The sequence below is a fragment of the Thamnophis elegans genome, chromosome Z (assembly GCF_009769535.1).
Source record: "Thamnophis elegans isolate rThaEle1 chromosome Z, rThaEle1.pri, whole genome shotgun sequence".
Lineage (NCBI taxonomy): Eukaryota > Metazoa > Chordata > Lepidosauria > Squamata > Colubridae > Thamnophis > Thamnophis elegans.
This window is the reverse complement of record NC_045558.1, coordinates 43,375,906-43,389,329: the sequence shown is the minus strand read 5'-3', so window position 1 is coordinate 43,389,329 and position 13,424 is coordinate 43,375,906.

Here is a 13,424-nt window from a genome sequence, read left to right as displayed (position 1 = left end):
TCAGTCGCTAACTGTTTCTTAGAACGTAAGCCAAATATGCTTTGATATTGACTGCTAACACATGTGGTATATTGTAATTTGAGAGACATTATAATTGCTTTCATTACTGGTTCGTCTTTGTAGATCCCATCTTTATTTCTCTGTTAAGAAAGCCCCTCTCCCTCTCTTAAAAGGAATCCTATAGAGTTACTTGGAAAAGCATTTGGTGAAGCAAAGCTCACATTTCACTTATGTTTTATAAATACAGCTATGTGAAAAAGTCCTGTACGCTTTCAGTTTTAAGCTGTATTTACATGTTTAATCAACTTTTACCTCATAAAAAAACCCGCAAAATTAGTACTTTGATGAAAATTTCCATAGTTAGATTGAGATGCATAATTTTTATTAATATAACCAAAGTCTTTATGGTTTAGAGTGAGTTTATGTGCTAAAACAAACATAACTTGAATTTTAGGATCGAAAATAGCCAATCAGCAGCAAGCTTTGGCTGACCAATCAAAATGCACAGAGGCATTTTGAGCCAATCAATGTTGTCATACTCTCTGACTATAAATAGGCATGAAAAGCATCGAGAAATTTAATTTAGCTCTGGCTGCGGGCAAGGATAAAGGCCTTTGCTTTCTATCTGTGAAGCATCTATTGCACATAATGATCTGGGGCTGTATCGCTGCTTCTGGTATTGGTCAGATACAAATTGTGCAGGGAATCATGAATCCCAAGCAGTATGTTGAAGTCCTGGAAAAGATCATGCTTCCTTCAGCTCAGCAACTTGTAGGGAAGGACTTTTACTTCCAGGATGACAATGCTCCTTGTCATCAAGCCAAGTCCATCCAGCAGTGGATGAAGAAGCATGGTGTTTGACTCCTGGATTGCCAGCTCAGAGTCCGGATTTGAACCCAATTGAGAATTTGTGGGCCAAGATTGGTTATGAAATAAGCAAGAAGCATCTGAAGACCAAGCACGAGCTGATTGAATCCATTATTGCAGCCTGGCACCACATTGCCACCAAAGATCACGTGCAAAGGCTTATACAGTCTATGCCAAAGTGATGCCTCCTGGTGATAAGCAATAAGGGCTGGCCAATTTCATATTAGTAACCATGTTTGGTTCCTAAATGGTCCTTTTCAGGGCCACAAACAATAAAAATGTTAACAAAATACTAGCATCGGCCATAGTAATTGCAACACGTATGCCAATGGATATGCATCAGTTAATCTGTTTTCATAGTCATTGTAAGCATGCATTGCAAGCATGCAAGAAAATTCACAATCCCCATCCAAACAGCACCAAATTGCAAAAGGCCTTTCACTTAAAAACCACCAGTATTTATTTAAATATAACAATATTTGAATGGCAGTTAGCATACGATATCATAAAATCAATGACCTGTCCTAAAAAAGTCATAAACCGTAAACCGCGCAGGACTTTTTCATGCAGTTGTTTATAGAAACCAATAATCCTATAATCTCCTAGGGGTAAACATTAGCTTTGCTAACTGAAATACTATATTTATTGTATGTATTTGTCCTTTTCATATTTTTTTAATCTGTTCTATGAAATTTGTTGCATATTATTATTTTCACATTATTTTAAATTTCTGAACCATCATGGCTTAATATGAATGAAACCTGGACACCATAGGAGACCCTAGATAGTCTATGCTTGCAAAAACTCAAGAGGAGTCTTATAATACATTTTTCAACCAACATATTTTGTTAAATGGTATCAGCCTTTATGAGCTTCAGTTCACTTCATTAGAGACATAGAATTTGATAGAAAGAAGTGTTACCAAATTCCTGTTCAAATGAATATGAACATTTGAAAATATTAAATCATGTTGTTTTCTACTTCCCTATTGAATTTTATTCCTTTGAAGATTTGTTGATGGTTTTGTGTGTTTTATGTAATTGGAGAACTAGAGAAGACACATCACATCAGCACATATTCCATCAACACATTCCAACTACAAAACACATATAAAACTATCAACAACATATTCATCCACACAAAATTCTAAAAACTGCTTGACGACTCAACCCAATTCAGCACAACTAACACAAGTGATGAAAAGGATAACACTGCCATATATTAAAACATTTCAGAAAGGCAATCTCATCCAGGGGTGAAATGCTTGTTTTTCACAGGTTCACGCGAACCGGAAGGGACAATTGTTGTTGGTTCCATGAACCAGTAGTAAAAAAAAAAAGCTTCAACGATCATGCAGATCAGCTATGAGCCATTCGATTGTTGGAATCTTTTTTTCACCTTTAAAACAATTTTTTAGTACCTATTCACCTGAACTTGTCGTTAAAAAATGCTTTAAAAATGGAAAATAAGGTTCCCATGATCGCACCGCACAGCTGAACATTTTCTTTCACTTCTTAAAGCATTTTTTACTACTACTTTTGGTGAATAGGTAGTAAAAAATGCTTTAAAAATTAAAAAAAAATAGCCATGCCCACCCAGTCACATTACCCTCCCCCCATCAAGCCATGCCCAGAGAACTGGTGGCATTAAATTGTTCCATATTTCGAAGCTAAAAATGAAATGGCAATTCAACATTGGCATTTGTTCATGCAAATATAAACACTCCCCTGTATTTAAGTTGATGGTTCTTTCTTTCTTTCTTTCTTTCTTCTTTCTTTCTTTCTTTCTTTCTTTCTTTCTTTCTTTCTTTCTCTTTCATTCTTTCTTTCTTTTTTCCTCTTTCTCTTTTTTTATTAAATAAGGGGAAACTATTCTTGTGCTTTTAAGTGTTTTACATCAGTGATGGGCAAAATGATATTCATTACTGTTCTAGAAAAACATCTGCTTCCAGGAGTTAAAGCCACAGAGCTGAGGGTAGCTGTTATATAATCAGTTGCTTGAAAGGAAAAGAACTAATCAACATAGATCAGATCCAGGAGTGTCTGCAGGGTATGATAAAATAAGTCCAGATGGCGACTTCAAGGGTGTGATGGAAATTCAGCCTACTTTTTTTATGTCTGTTGCCCATTCCCTTATGTTTGGTAACTTTTTATTTATTGGCTCCTTTTCAGCAGGTCTTGCTTGTTTTCAGGGCCCAAATCTTTAAAACAAGGACCAACAGTCCAGAATGACTTCAGAATCTAACTCATGCCTCCCAACTTTAAAGTTTGGTGGCACCAAATTCCACATACAATGCTTGGTAACAGTACAGCATTAACATTATTATTATGACCTTATATTGAAGTGGTTATTAGTGAGACAAAATGGGACCTTTTCAATAGCTATTGATGGTGATAGGTTTGAGATCAGTTTGCTGTCCCCAGAATGCATACCTTAAACATCAGCTGATAAATGGATGGTAGTTATCCTTCTGTTTATGTTAATCAACTTACAGAATGGTCTTGGTTGGCCTTTTATTATTTTTTTTCTCTTCCACTTACAAGAGTCGTGCCAACATCAGCGGCAGCAGGAGGAGCAACAGCCTGGTGTGCGCTCCCAATCCGGCCTGCCTGTGGTACAGGAGTGGAGTTCAGCTATTTAAAAAGCCCTGCGTGGAACTCCTCTCCTGTTCATTCTTTTACTGCTTGAACATGCAGGGCATACTGCCTTGTCTTTCACAGTCCTACATTTTCAACTGGGGGAGGATCCATGGATCCATGGAGAGGGATGGAAAAGATGGATTTCTTACTCCCCCCAATTGGAAATGAGGTGGCTGTCAAAGCAAGGGAGCATGCCCCACATGGCTTGTTCAAACAGAAGAATTAACAGGAGGGGATAATTCATTGGAGAAGCCAACAGACAAGCCAATGGGCGCATGCTGCTCTCTCCTCTGACAGCCACATCATTTCCAATGAAGGGGGTGGGGAATCCATCCAATTTCCTACCTCCGCATGGATTCCCCTCCCTCCCTCCACGTGCCTGCCAGCCAAAACCTCCCAGAAGGCTTCTGCTGGTGGGCAAGTGGGGGGAGCGGCAGGCCATGGGGGGGGAACTGTTCCGGTTCTGGACCCCCAGAAGCCCCAGTATGGAAAGGCACATTAAATTCTTTCAAACGGTACGTGCGTATCAATCAGAATTGGCTGAAACCTACCACTATGTTTTGATACAAGAGCACAAGTAATATTATTGTAATGAGAAGCTACAACAATGGATGGTGAGATATTTTGTGTGTAACAGCAACTGACATTCATAAATTGTGTAAATCACAATTCAGTGTCTCACCTATGTATAAGCAGATACATCTGAACAGACTCTTCATTCCAGTGCCTGTCTTTTTCATGTTTTGTGTATGTGTTTTTGTGTGTTTGTACATGTGTTCCAGCAGTTTACAGAATCAGCACATTGTCCCCTACAATCTGGGTCCTCATTTTACCTTAGGAGTGGTATACATTTACCTTCCCTACCGGTTTGCAAATGTGATCCTTCAACTCATTGCGCTTTTGGTGAAAAGGGGGCCTTAATGGGATGCCATAGAGCTCGGTGTTGGTGGGCGGAGCCACACACGATTTCCGCTACCGGTTTGGTCCGAACCGGTAGAATGCCACCTCTGTTTTACCCACCTTGGAAGGATGGAAGACTGAGTCAACTTTGAGCTTAGTAAGATTCAATCTGTCAAATTGCTGAGAGTTGATGATCAGCAGAAGTAGTCTGCAATACTGCAATCTAACCACTGCACCATCACAGCTCATATAAGTTCTCAAGCATTGTTATACACTTTTTTCTAGTAAAAGAAATAATTTATATCTAGCTTTCAAAAGGTTTTTCAAAAGTTTAAGATAGCAGGTTTAGCCTACATTGCTGGTCTTCGTTTAAAAAAATACATTTCCTAATAAATCAGAATGGGCACAACTATTAAAGCTTTGAAGTTTAGCAAACTTCATTTTACTAAAACTCCTAGTGTTAGTCCATCTGGTCTGTTTTTGATACAGACATATTTCCCCTTCTTTCCCCTGGCCAACTCTCTGAGGAAATTTATATTTTTAGCATGGTTCACAGGCTTGGAATATATTGAATGTTTCAGAGTATAAAAGTAATATTAAACAGCTTTGTATACATGATACCTTTAGCCTTGTAAAAGTAAAAATAGTTAATGCATCAGATAAAGTTGTAGTATAAGTACTTCTACTCATACTCCTACTGATAATTGTAATTATTGCCATACTGCTGAATGAAACAGCTGCAGAAAATTTTGCAAACTCTATGAAGAATCAAGGTTTGTGAGGCGAGCTCCTTTGTATAAACAATGCAATTATTTTATTTGAACTAGTTTGGGTGAGTCTTTCAGAAAAGCTTTTTAACCCAACAGGATTTTCTTTAGTAACAAAATTTAATTGTTCATAGGAAACATCTGTAAGTACTAGAAATGCAAATGATTCTATTTTGGCTTGAGCCCTGTCTGCTATTACACCCTGATTAATAGAAATCATGTATGCTAATTTAGTTATAAAATATTGTAAAGCATTTAGCAGATTTTAATATAACATTTTATTATAATTTTTTGTTCCATTTGGTGCATTAGTTAATGAAATTCCTAATTTAAAAGTTTTGATTAAATTGTCCAATTGCATCACATTAAACCATGAACACATGGCAGTAATCCTAAAACACTTCCTGATATGGCATATTTAATTTCTGTTACTTTATTAAATATTTGAGTTTAAATTGTTTTCCACTATTATTTTATAAATAAATATTGTGTAATTATTCACCCAGTACTTCACTTAATGTACCCAGTACACTTCAGTAGAAGCTAAACACAGAAAGTGATCTGTTGCACTAACAATTTATATCTGAAGAAGCATCATCAGGGTATACTACTGCACCAAGAACAAAGACAGAACACCTGTGCTACCTGTGACAAGCAGTGTTTCCCTTCATATTTTGTATTACACATCAAGGTAATCAGAACTAGAAAAGAAGTAACCCATTTATTATTGTATTGAGATACAGAGGGAAGGTGAAATGCCACATACTTAAGGCTGAAGCACCTGAGGAGAGAAAATCGTAAACTGGCAAAGTTTGAGACTTCAGATTCAAGGACTGTTTTCCATGATCCCTGGGACATGTTACCCCAGCTAATGGAGAGCATTAGAATTTCCAGTTACAACATACTGTCTTATATAAGTGAAGTCTGAAGGGAAATTGGCACATCCATATTGTAACTTTTTAACTGGTCCTGATTTTGCTTTTTATTGTATATTTACAGAACACAAGTCCTGCTGCTTTCTGTACAAACTATGTAAAAAGTCCACCATATGAGTAAAAGATTTCCTTGTGAAGAATGGTCCCCAAAGAAAGGATTGAATATCCAGGAATTTTCAAACTGCTTCTCCATTTCAGATGGACCTTGATTGGTCTCTTTGCTTCAGACACAGAGAAAGGAGAGAATTTCATGAGGACTTGGACACCTGTGGTTTTCAGAAATGAAATATGTGCTGTGATATCACAATAAGTCTCTAGAGCACCACTCAGTGATATCATCTCTAAACGGAAACAAATCAATGTCTTTGTTCAATTCATATAATATGTTTTCCTTTGAGAAAGAATTATTTGCTTCCATTTAACAGTTCCATTTAATAGTTATGATTTTGCAAGGATGCATTGAAATAAAAGTTTCTATCACTAAAAATTTGGGAATACATTTAATGAAAAAGGACAGATTTTACAAATATAGCCGTAGTATTTCGAGCTTTTCATTTCAGAGTTTAAAAAATGGCCAAATGTTGATACTAAAGTAACAACTGAATTTAAACATGCTTAGAATAAATATGACAATAAAATAAAATACAAGATAATTTAAAGTAAGAAAGGAAGGAAGGAAGGAAGGAAGGAAGGAAGGAAGGAAGGAAGGAAGGAAGGAAGGAAGGAAGACCCAATGGACAATTAGGTCTTTTTTGGTAACAGTTTTCTATGTTTCTAAAAGATGAAAAGTTGGCTAAATTTTCAATAATTTGCTTCTATAATTTAAAGAACTTTAAATTCCAGATATTCCAGAGCCAAGGTGGCGCAGTGGTTAAATGCAGCACTGCAGGCTACTGCTAGATCAGCAGGTCAGCGGTTCAAATCTCACCGGCTCAGGGTCGACTCAGCCTTCCATCCTTCCGAGGTGGGTAAAATGAGGACCCAGATTGTTGGGGGCAATATGCTGACTCTCTGTAAACCGCTTAGAGAGGCCTGAAAGGCCTATGAAGCGGTATATAAGTCTACTGCTATTGCTATTGCTATTAAAGTAATTTGTACTGAAATTACTAGTTTTCAAAGACTTTCTCCCTTGAGAGTTCTAGATGAATATTTAATTTTAAAAGATGCAATAGTTTTGTTACAAGTTAATCAAGAATACTTATTTGCAATGTCACTATAGTCAAGCATAATAGATGTCAAATTAAAGTAAATTGAAACTCTTATTTTCTCATGCTGCAGATTATGGGGCTGCTGCAGTTCAACTACAAATAAATGTCAAACATAAATAGAATTTATAATCCAGAGTTTTAAAATAAAAAACTGTCAGAAAATAGTAAAAAAATAAAGTTCTGCCTGAAATAACTAAGCTTACGGGAATGAGGAGTATATATTCTTTTATTCTCCCTGATAATTAGCAATAAAAATAATAATTTGAAATTTTTAATGGAAATCCTAAAATAACAACTTGTTTCAGATACAATAACATTATATATTCTTATAATCTATCTATCTATCTATCTATCTATCTATCTATCTATCTATCTATCATCTAATATAGACTTCTATAGAATCTATACAAATTTAAATATATAGACATTTCATTTTCTAGTCAAAGTATTAATAAATAGTCTTTTGTTACAGCAAAGTTGACTTTGCTGTAATTTTCCTACATTAAAGAATATATTAAATGTAGTTTAGCAACAATGCCTCTTTTTTAAGAGCATTATTGGATTTCAGTTAAAGAGAGAGGCTTAAGTTTCACTTTCTTTTAGGAAGTCTTAAATTCATTCAGCTAAGTGTTTTTCCATTACAAGGTTCTTTAGAATTCCTTAGGGATATTGCTGAATAAATATAAGCAAAAATGATTCCAGTGAAGAAAGACATTTTTATAGACAGTTGGGACAATTATTGCTAAGGCAATGTCCACAGTTCTCAATAAGACAAGTCTTGACTTTGTTGGAGATAAAAAGGAATGACTTCCTTCATACTTTGAACTTGAATGCTACTCCTAATATCATTTAGAATTTTGTAGAAATATGGATTTTATGTTCAGTTTGGTTTGGATATTCTCCATTCTCTGTGAAATACATAGATTGGGGTAACTAAGGAATTGAAATCTTTAGAAAACTTGGAAGCAGTTGTATCAAGTCTTTGAATGTTATGATTATTTGATACCTATGTGGTATGTGTGCATGTATGGTGCACGCTGATCTATCAAGGCTTCCAGTTATCTGAGGACAGAAGAACAACCATAGCACAAGAGAGGTGAGCACTCCTCAAAGCCAAACCTCAAATGCTGCAACAATGGTGCCCACACAGGTCTGCCTGACATGTGGCAGAACATTTTACCAGCCACCTGCGGACACATTGTGGACAGCCCACAACCTGTTAGATGTCAATGTCCTCTTCAAATACGAAGGACAACATCATCATCAGTGGTATAGTTTATACAGGCCTATTGCAATAGATTCGAATTGCAATTATACTATCTCATGGCCCTTACCTAATGTAGCTCTTAGATTACAGCAAAATTCAATGATAATAAAACAAATAATTTTGCAACTAGGTAGGTTCTGTTTTTATGAAGTGATTACCTGTGGTGTAAAGATGATCTTCAATACAATCTTCTGTAATGGGAGAAGCTCTTGTTGTTGCTCCAGTGACTATTCGTATTTTTGACTATGTTTACTTTTGAATTTCTGCTTTTGGAGCACGTCTTTTAAAATCCTGTTAACCCTTCTGAATTCCTCCATGACAGTTCTCTAAACATTGCATTGATCCTCCACCACAGGGGTGTTCAAGGTTTATGAGCCAGTCCTCTAGAGACTAGAAACAGGATACCATAGTCCTTTGCATATAGAAAAAAATAGGAATGGTATTTTTTTTTCAAGGCAGCATCTTGACTCTCTTCTAATATCTTTGAAGAAGCTGGACTATAAATCTTTGACTCCAAGGCCACTTGTCATAGGCATGTCATTTGGGAGATGGAAGGGATGTGTTCTAGACACTTCTAATGCATTTCCCAAAGTACTGAAATTGCACTCACAATTTGGGAGAGTCTCATTCTTTCCTTGCACTTTCTCCATCTTTCTGGTTAGCACAATTTAGTCCAATCAGTGTCTAAGGGGAATTTTCACCTTATTTATTTTTATTTCCCTTTATTTTTATTTCCCTTTATTTCCCTGGGGGACTCAGGGCGGCTCACAGTTCAAAAAGGGGGGGGGGAAGGACAAACAATTTCCAACATAAGGACAATACAACATATTAAAAGAAACACAACAGTCACACAATTCGAGTGGGGTCAGAATCTTGACCCCAGGCCAGCCGGGACAGCCAGATCTTTAGGGCAGCGCGGAAGGACTGGAGGGTGGTGAGGGTCCGAATCTCCACGGGGAGTTCGTTCCAGAGGGTCGGAGCAGCCACCGAGAAGGCTCTCCTCCGGGTAGTTGCCAGTCTACACTGGCTGGATAATGGAATTCGGAGGAGGCCTAATCTAATCTAACCTTGATATCACCATCCATTCAAAATGTTGTATTGCAATGATTATACTGGTTGAGATGAGTGAGTTGATCAGAAGAGAAAAGACCTGTCAATTAAACCATTTCTCTTCCCTTTATGCCAATTCAATCAAAATTACACTGTGTTTTTCAGCATGTCAGAACTCTGAACCTTTGCAAAAGTTTTGAATTGAAAACGGGTGAATTAAAGCTTTTGCTCTGCTTTAGGTGCATGCCAATCTGTTCCAAATTATCTTGACATATTTTTGAATTTGCCTATATCCTGAGCAAGCCCCTTGTATCTTTTTTCTCCAAATTCCAATTTCTTGAACTTCCTGTATTGTTTGAAACCAGCCATCTTATATCATTCTTCTGCTTTGTTCAGCAATGTCTCAGTTCAGAGTTTTATCTTTGAAATATAAAGACAGGCAAAAAAAATCTGTTTTTAATTCCCTATTTATTGGAGAGGAAAATGATTCTGGATTCAAGATGTCTCTTCTAATGAAAGAGTAGGATTTTTTTTAAACTAAGGCCAAATATACATACACAATTCAAGCTTCTTTGACTGTCTTTCTATATATATGAATCCCATTTTCTTCCAGAAGGAGAGTAAGAGTGGGAAAAGATGGAAAAGGAATTGGAGAAACAGAGTTGGATGATGATAAAGAGAAGGAAAGAAGGAATGAACAAGGAGAGAAATAAACTTCATCAACCCAAATAAAGTTTAATCTTCAAATGCATCTATGCTCTTTTGTTGCCTCAATGTCTTCACCATTTGCATTCCCATTCATATTCTTATTCCTTATAGTACTTGTGAATTGAAAAGAGAAGGGGTATAGAAAAAAAAGCTATATTATCAGGTAAAATCAGGAATTGAATTGCCAATAGTGTTCAATAGCAGTTAGTGACTTATCTGTAAATAGCTCAGTATTGCTTAGTTAGAACCAGCAGGCGGTATCTTCTGGCTTTTTAGTATAGCAGAGAGTCACAATGATTAAAAGAATAAGAATCAAGAGACTGGGAGTTCTAGCCTGCCTTAGATACAAAACCAACTGGAGGCTTTAGGCTGGTCACCTTCTCTTAGCTCTAGGAAGAAGGCAATGGCAATGGCAAACCACTTCTGAATTTTGCCCCCCCCCCGCAGGGACTTGTCCATGGAGTTGCCAGAAATCAAGATTGAACTGACCCCCCTCCCCCCTCCAAGACTACTATGTTCAAATAAGGAAATAACTCGAAAATAATAATCAGGCTGCCCAAAACAGGATGTTCTGTAATGACTTTCCAAAATACTACCACAAGTTCCAGAATGGTTAAACCACTCATTCATTAGCTGTACTGAATGCCATTGGTATGATTTTTTTTCTTCCCATCGTTTTGGTTGTCAGTTATTATGACTGCGGATATCTGGGTTTTTTATAATCATCCTTTTGCTTTTGTTCTTATTTATTTATTTATTTATTTAATCAAGCATAAATTAGGTAACTAATATAAATAAACATGATTATGAATACATGAAATGAATACGAACACAAGGGAATATTAGGAAAGGGACTGTAGGCACACCCCTTAAAGACCTCTTAGGAATGGGGTGAGGTCAACAGTAGATAATCTAAGGTTAAAGTTTTGTGGGTTTGGGGAAGAAACGACAGTGTCAGGTAGTGCATTCCAGGCATGACCTGTTACTGAAGTTGTACTTCTGCAATCAAGTTGGAGTGGTTTACCATTAGTTTCTATCTATTGTGTGCTCACATGTTGTTGTGGTTGAAGCTGAATATTCATTGACGGGTAGGACATTATAGCAAATCATTTTATATACTATGCTTAGGTCGGATGGAAGACAGCAAAGTTCTAAGTTGTCTAAGCCCAAAATCTCAAGTTTGGTGGCATAAGATATTCTGTTGCGAGCAGAGGAGTGGAGAACTCTTCTTGTGAAGTATCTCTGGACTCATTTGATTGTATTAACATCTGATATGCAGTGTGGATTCCAAACAGATGAGCTGTATTCAAGAATTGGTCTAGCAGAAGTTTATGTGCCCTAGTTTGCAGTTCAATACTACCGGATAAGAAGCATCGCAAGATTAGGTTGACAACTCTTAATGCCTTTTTGGCAATTCTGTTACAGTGAGCTCTGGCACTTAGATAATTTAAGATGAGTACTCCAAGGTCCTTGACAAAGTGTGGATCGTCTACGAGGTCAATATCCACCCAGCTTGTATTTGTGTTCTGATTTTTTTTTTTTTTTGCCAATTTGTAAGACAGTAGCATTTACTGATGGAGTTTTGCAGCATTCTGCTTGCTTATATATGTGAAAAAACTATCCTGGCACAAAACTTAAAGAATTATTTGGATAAAGGCAGTAAAACCAAATATCAGATTGTCATAGGAAGGCCTCATTTCTGTCATCACCTGATAAAAAAGGACAGGTTAATTCCTACTTCTACTTATTAAACTCCTACACAACTTTTTAATCGATTACCAGTTTTTCTTTTTCCCACCTGACCCAGAGGGGGAAAAAAATCATATTCCTCTGGGTCAGATGAATCATATTTATAATTTCTCACTTCTTCCACCTTTTAATAAGAAAAAATACTTGACGAGACTGCTAATTAAAGTAGTAACAGTTCTCAAGCCATATCCCTTTGAAACAAGCCCTCCTTTTAGTTACCAAAGTATTTGTATATATATTTGCTCCTGAACTGACAGATCACCATTTACTCATCAGCCCTATTGAAAAAAGGAGCCATAGCATTAATGGAAAAGTGTGGTCCTGTCTATACAGTGTGGACCTCAAGCAGTGAAAGATCCTTTTAATTCACAGCTGTTTCTGCAAGGAGCCAAATTGTTTTGCAAGGGTCTTACCCACATTTTGGCTTCATTCTGCTGCAGGCATACACATTCATTTTACACTGGTGATATACAGGTAAGTCCTTGTAATTGTCCTTACAACCCCAAATTGATCCCAAGATTTCTGTTGTTAAGTGAGATTTGTTAAGTGAGTTTGGTCCCATTTTACGATGTTTCTTGACACAGTTGTTCAGTGAATCACTGCAGTTGGTAAGTTAGTAAGTTAAGTGAATTTGCTCTCCCAATTGACTTTGCTTGTCAGAAGGTTGAAAATGGTGATCACATGACCCTTTTTGGATCCTCTATCTAATTTTATTTTTAACTTTTGTAATATGTGGTTTTTTTTTTAATGTTGTACACCGCCTGAGTCCTTTGGAAGAAGGGTGGCTATAAATCCATCAAACAAACAAACAAACAAACAAACAAACAAACAACAAACAGTAACTGTCATAAATATGAACCATTGCAAGCATATGAATTTTGATCACATGATCATGGGGATGCTGCAAAGGTCATATTGAGAAATATGGTCACAAGTCACATTTTTCAATGCGTTGTGACTTTGAACGGTCACTAAATGAATTGTTGTAAGTCGAGGACTACTTGTACTGAATTTTCATACAAGATGTACACCTTCATAGAAGGTGGGCTTGCTAGGTTTGGAAAGTATACCGTCTGACAGCACACTGACATACCACAGCTGCTGCCCTTCTTTCCAACGTTAAGGCAAAGAGGAAGTTGGGGTCATAACAATGTAAGCAAAGGCCCTGCCTTCTCCTATTACTTTTTGTGGTGTTTGAATGCCATTTGGAATTCAGCCCTGTGAACTCTGCTGGCTAATTCTTCATGTCTCCCTCCTCCCCCCGCAAGACCCTGTGTGTTCCATTAGAGGTTGGGTGGAGAGGAGGAGAAACGCAGCTGTTTCCTTCTTTTACT